The sequence below is a fragment of the Mus caroli genome, chromosome 8, assembly GCF_900094665.2.
Source record: "Mus caroli chromosome 8, CAROLI_EIJ_v1.1, whole genome shotgun sequence".
Taxonomy (NCBI): Eukaryota; Metazoa; Chordata; class Mammalia; order Rodentia; family Muridae; genus Mus; species Mus caroli.
The window spans coordinates 86849992-86855915 of record NC_034577.1 but is presented as its reverse complement, the minus strand read 5'-3'; the positions used below and the strand labels follow the sequence as shown (position 1 = coordinate 86855915).

The following is a 5924-nucleotide window of genomic DNA, read 5'->3' as shown; positions in this document are numbered from 1 at the left end:
ACTCTGTAGACCAGGCTGGCCTCGAACTCAGAAATCCGCCTGCCTCTGCCTCCCAAGTGCTGGGATTAAAGGTGTGCACCACCACTGCCCAGCCCCTCTTTTTTAATTAAAAATTTTAAACTAAATTAAATTTAATTTTGTGCATTCAGGTTCCCATGGAGTCGAGAATAGGGTGTTGGGTCCCTGGAGCTAGAGTTAGAGGTGACCGTGAGCCCTATCACACAGCACTGGGAATGAGCGTGGGTCCTCTGTAAGGACATGCTCATAACTGCTGAGCCATCTCTCCAGGACCTTTTAAAAAATGATAGTTTCGGTTTATTCTTTGAAAATTTCTGACATTTATCCAATGCGTTTTGAACATACCCTCATCTGTGTTGGCATTTTGACTGGCTTGATCTTATGCAGGTCTTATGCAGGTAACCACATCTGCTGTCAGCTGACGCGTTCCACAGACATGCATGCCACGCCTGAGAGTCATCTTTTTTTACAGCTCTCCCTCCTATCCGTCAGCTTGTAACTTTTTCTGTCCAACCTTCCGCCCAGCCCTGATCTGTTCATATAGATGATTCATCCACAGCTGAACACGCACGGTTACACACACTTTGGCACTTTGACCACTGGTGAGTCTCTGCATGAACCACTACCCACTGTGCAAAGAGGCTTTGCTGGCCAAAGTTAAGACCAACACAAATCTATGGGTTTAAATAAAAATATTTAGAAGGCAGTCCAACAGCATGAGTATTTAACACATTAGCAGAAGGTTCAGCCCTGGCCCCTATGGTTTTCTGGGTCATGAGCCTTTTCTCTTTCTTTCCTTCTTTCAAATTCTCATTTTATGTGGATGAGTGATTGTTTACATATATGCATGTGCACCGTGAGTGCCTGGTGCTCACAGCGGTTAGAAGTGGATGTTAGATTCCCAAGGACTAGAGTTACAGACAGTTGTAAGCTACCTCAACCACGTCGTCCCCTGCAAGAACACACACACACACACACACACACATACTTTTTTTTTTCTCTTTTTTTTTGAGCCAAGGTCTCTCTTCTATATAGCTCTGGCTGTCCTGGAACTTGCCTTGTAGACCAGGCTGGCCTCAAACTCCTAAGAGATCAGCCTGCCTCTGTCTCCTGAGTACTGAGATTAAAGGTGTATTTTACCATGTCTGGCTTTATTTATTTTGGGTGTGTATGGTCACACATGTGGAGGTCAGAGGTAGGTTGTCTCCTTCTACCACGTGGGTCCTAGGAATTGAACTCAGGTCTCCAAGCTTGATGGCAAACACCTTTACCTACTGAGCCATCTCATTGGCTCCTCTGTTCAGAATCTTTTAAGGTTTCACCAGGTAGGAAACCCAGCAGGCCCTAAAGCCTCTAGGAGTATGTGGGGGCCAGGGATGGGGGGAGGAGAGACAGGCTCAGGCAGGAGGATGTGACAGAGTCCTGCTATGACTTTTTATTTTATTTTGAAACAGGGTCTCTAAGTCAGACTGGCCTTTAACTTCTATGTAACCAAAGGATAACCTTAAATGCCTCATCTTCCTAAGATGACAGGTGTGCACTACCATGCCTGGCTTCATGCAGTGCTGGGGCTCAAACTCAGGCCTTCATGCGTGCTAGGCAACCATCCTACCCACAGACCTACATCTCCAGCTCCTACCGTCTGCACTAGATGCTTCCTCATCTGCAAAATGAAGACCAGTGTGCTGTTACAGGGTGGCTCAGGTACCATTGCTGTGCTGAAACACCATTGAAGGGACCAGTATTCAGTATAAGATACCTCAAGACCTAGTTCTCAGCACAAAGGAGATTTATTTGCTCTGAATTTGCAGGGAATAAGAGACAAAGACAGGAGATAAAGGAGAGGGAGAAGGGGAAAGGATATTTGTTCCAGAAGGACAACGGACTGTCTTTGGATAGAGAGGAGACAGATGTGGCCCAAAGGCAAATGCAATCTATAAAGGTACAAGGGGAAACCTGGGTTAAATTTTAATTGGGCATGTTAGGTGAGGCTTTGATTGTTAGACTTCAATACTTTAATAGCTGGACCTCGATGGTCAGCCTCAGAGGGAGGAAGTGACCAAATAAGGAAACAGGACTTGGTGGTTAGCTCTAGGAATGTAATTTACTGGTTTTTAGCGAGGCAGAGAGATGGGGAGAAGGCAAGACCTGCCAGAGCAAGGTTTGCCATGCTTGGGCTGGCTAGTGTCTCTTCAACCATGACCATGATGATTATTCGGCTTACACTTCCACATCACTGTTCATCACCGAAGGAAGTCAGGACAGGAACTCAAACAGGGCAGGAACCTGGAGGCAGGAGCTGATGCTGAGGCCACAGAGGGGTGTTGCTTACTGGCTCGCTCAGCCTGCTTTCTGATCTAACCAAGGACCAACCAAGATGGTACCGCCCACAATGCAAGGCTCCTCCCTAATTAGTAATTATGAAAATGCCCTCCAGCCAGATTTTATTGGGGGTATTTTCTCAATTGGGGTTCCCTCCTTTCAGATAACTCTAGCTTGTGTCAAGGTAACATAAAAATGAGAGTGAGATTTGTGAGGCGCAGACCCAGGAAAAGCACTTAGTACACAAAACCAGTGCTCAGTTCCTTACTAGAACTTGACAGGCAAATCCCACTCATGCATCCTCCCACCCGACCACACATCTGTTCATCCATCTGTCCATCCATCCATCCATCCATCCACCCACCCACCTACTCTGCCAGATATTCCTGTACACTCTAGCATGCGCCCTGAGGGGCTGTGGGAGACATGGCCATCTAGAGCTTATAGGCACCCAGGAGACTGCACTGGAAAGGGGTGCTTCACAGCTCGTAGGTCCACGAATGCACCAGCAACCTGAAGTAGCAATTCTGATGAATGATTCTGAGAAATGCTCAGAAAGACCAGCTGCCTCAGGCCCTCAGGATGGTGAGAGGATGGTATCCAGGTAGAAGCTAGGAAACAGAGGCCTTCCTTGGCCTCACCGCATTTACTTGGCCACTTGAAAGACCCGCTTTCTAGGTTGTTCTAGAAGGGGAAGGCTATCCGCTGAGGAAACGCAAGGCAAGCTAGACATGGAAAATGCTTTGGGCTGACACCCAGATGTTAGCCCACTCAGCCCAGGGCAGCAGTGCCAAAACTTGATGGACAGAGAGCTGCTGAACCGAGTCCCAGCCTGGCTGGCTGTGCCGTCCTACTCAGAGATCGGAGGGCTTTGGAGGATGGCAGAGCAGCAAGCAGAGACCTGGAGCTAAGAATCAAGTGTCAGCTCTGTACATAGTGGGGCCAAGCTTATTAAAGGTGGGGGTGGGGACACAGTCTGGATTAGGGCCTGCTTTATCTGTGAGGTTCTGCAAGGATCAAGTGGCAAAAAGCCCTGTAAATGTTGTGGATGATAAGAGACTGGGGCTCTGACTGGCAGCCTTGTTTCTGCCAGCAGGGCTAAGGGGGTCTAGGCTTCTGCTGAGACTGGCTAGGCATGAGCAAGGCTAGAGCACAGGATAGCTGGGGGAGGAGGAAGCCCCCACAGTTTTCCCTCTGACTCTCTCTACCCCTCTGACCCACACGGTAATACGACTGTAACAGTACCTCAGGTCTTCCCCAGCACTGAAACCTCCTCCAAAGCTCCTATGCAGAGTCCACGTCTCTTTTGGACAGTTTTCCTGAAGCCTTGTGGGAAAAGTCCAATGGGCAAGGCCACCAGGCAAATGGCGAAAGGCATGGAGCTGGTGTGTGTGTGTGTGTGTGTGTGTGTGTGTGTGGAGGGGGGAGGAAGGTTGGGGGGATGGGGTGGCTGCTGACAGATGAAGGCACCTTCATATCACCTATTTGCATAAGGTAAAAATATCTCCAGCGCAAGCAATCAGAACCACAGAGGGGCTGATTAGCCTATCTGCAGAGCCATAAGAGGGGAAGGAAGGCTGGGATAGAGGCTCAGGAGGAAGCCCTGGGCAGGGAGGGAAGGGGAGCTGGCCTGTTTGCAGCAAAGAGCTCCAGAGATCTGCAGAGATCTGGCAGAAGAGCTGTTTCATCCCGGAGCCAGCTCAGGGCTGCCAGACAGGTCCCAAGGGAGCCTGGTGGCTCTCCTTCACATAGTTAAATGCCTTTAAGTCCCCAGGAAGCACAGAGTTTCCATCTCCCTATCAGTCATGCCTCCCAGGCACTGCTGGGGTGAAAGTGGCTGGTGACACCCCTGGGACAGGGACTGGTGAACAGAGCCACAGTCTCCTGGTATGAGGTGAAGCTGATGGCTGGCCTGCCTCTGGCAAACACGTGCTCAGGGTGGCTGCACACCAAGTGTCCATGAAGCTACCCAGTGGGCAGCAGACAGCACCATGGGGCTTCTCCCCTTCTTAGTGCTGGGGGGTGAATACTCCATCATCCTAGCACAGTCCTGGCTATGAGAGGATTTGGAGGCTAGCCACACCGGTGGGAAGCAGGGAAATTCCTGGTCCTCAGAGTGGCCACCACTGCCTTATAGTGACAGGCAGCTCAGGCCCCTGAGCTCCAGATAACTAAGGGGCTCTGCTGCTTTGGGACAAATGATGGGAACAGTACCCAAGGTCCCCTGGTGAAAGAAGGCTGTAGCCAGGCCCTTCCAGTTCCTATTGATGGTATCTGTCCCTTGTGCATGGCGCCTCCTACTCCTCTTTGTCACCTACAGGTTCATGGGTGAGGCAAGCAGGCAAAGCTGTGCTTCTCTGATGGGGAAACCGAGGCACGGAAGTTAGTACTGAGTAAAGTACTGAGCATAGTAAAGGAAGGGCCATAACGCAGGGTTTCTTGCCCTTTCTATGAGGGCCATTGTCCGATGACGGAGGAGGACTGGGCTATGAGGCCTCTCCCATCTTTAGACCAGAGTGTGTCTGTGGGGTATTCCCAAGACCCTAGAGTCATGGCTGTGCTAGCCGTTGCTTTGAGTTTCAGCCTCCATCTATTGATGTTGCAGGAAAGTGGCTGAACTCAAGCAGGAAGGCAAAGGACAGCACTTCATAAGGGAAGTCCTGGTCCTCAGAAGACAGTAAACACAACACCTCAGAACCTGCTGTGGACCATTCAGTGCTCACAACCCCTCCTGAAAGACAAACATCTATGTATTCTCATTGTTCTGGGAGCAAGGTTCAGAGGCAGTGAGCTGGCTGCTCAGAGTCACACAGCTGATCTGGGATAGACCTGGGTGCAGGAGGTTTCTGCAGTGTTCCTGGTTCCTTGGCCTCGTATGCTGGGCTCTGGCCCTTCTCAGGGATACCACAGCACAGCACAGCACAGCACAGCACAGCACAGCACAGCACAGCACAGCACAGCACTGGGGCAGGGCACCTAATCCTCTCTACACCCAGCGTCTCTGGCTGGGTCTGGGCACTGAGCCAGGCTGTCCTTCCCCAGGCCTGTTGAAGCAATATGGAGGGACATAAGCCCGCAGGGAGGGTGCATCTGAGAAGGAGCCCCCAGATCCCAGATCGATGCTGTGCCTAGAACAGCTATTGGAGAGGGGAGCCAGGATGGGGCTGAGCCACTGCTGTGGACAATATCCTGCTCCTGGGGCTTACACTAGGGGAGTATCCAGTAAGTAGCACAGCAGCCCTCCCCCCCCCAAACTCTTATCAGGCCTCCGGTGATAAAGACAATCTCAAGGGCTCTGCTCTGTCTCTCACCTCAACTCCTTCTGTAATCTGAGAAGCCCCAGGCGTTTTTTTGCTCAGCCAGGTACAAAGGGAAGCTTGTCAGGACCATCAAAGATGAATCAGCCCCGAGACCTTCTAAGACCTGAGGATTCTTGGAAACAAACCAGGGTTCTGCTCTCTGCCACAGCCACACCAGAAGAAACAGGTGTGGGAGTCTGGGATCGAGACCCTGTAAGAGACAGGGCTTGACCTCTTATTAGCAAGGTGCATTCTGGTTCACTGGGAGTGGTGGGATGGGGCGGG

At 50.8% G+C, this 5924-nt stretch overlaps 1 protein-coding gene across 2 annotated transcripts in view; it reads right to left on the bottom strand.

The window, feature by feature from the left end:
• Mmp15 (matrix metallopeptidase 15) overlaps positions 1-5924 on the bottom strand; it is a 23255-nt gene that overhangs the window by 10545 nt on the left and 6786 nt on the right. The window contains exon 1 of one of the 2 annotated variants that reach the window (XM_021169974.2): positions 3586-3683. The exons of the other annotated variant lie outside the window; for it this stretch is intronic. The gene's annotated coding sequence lies outside the window, so the exon portion shown is untranslated. Of the gene's footprint in view, positions 1-3585; positions 3684-5924 lie in introns of those variants that run through there. 2 annotated transcript variants of the gene reach the window in all.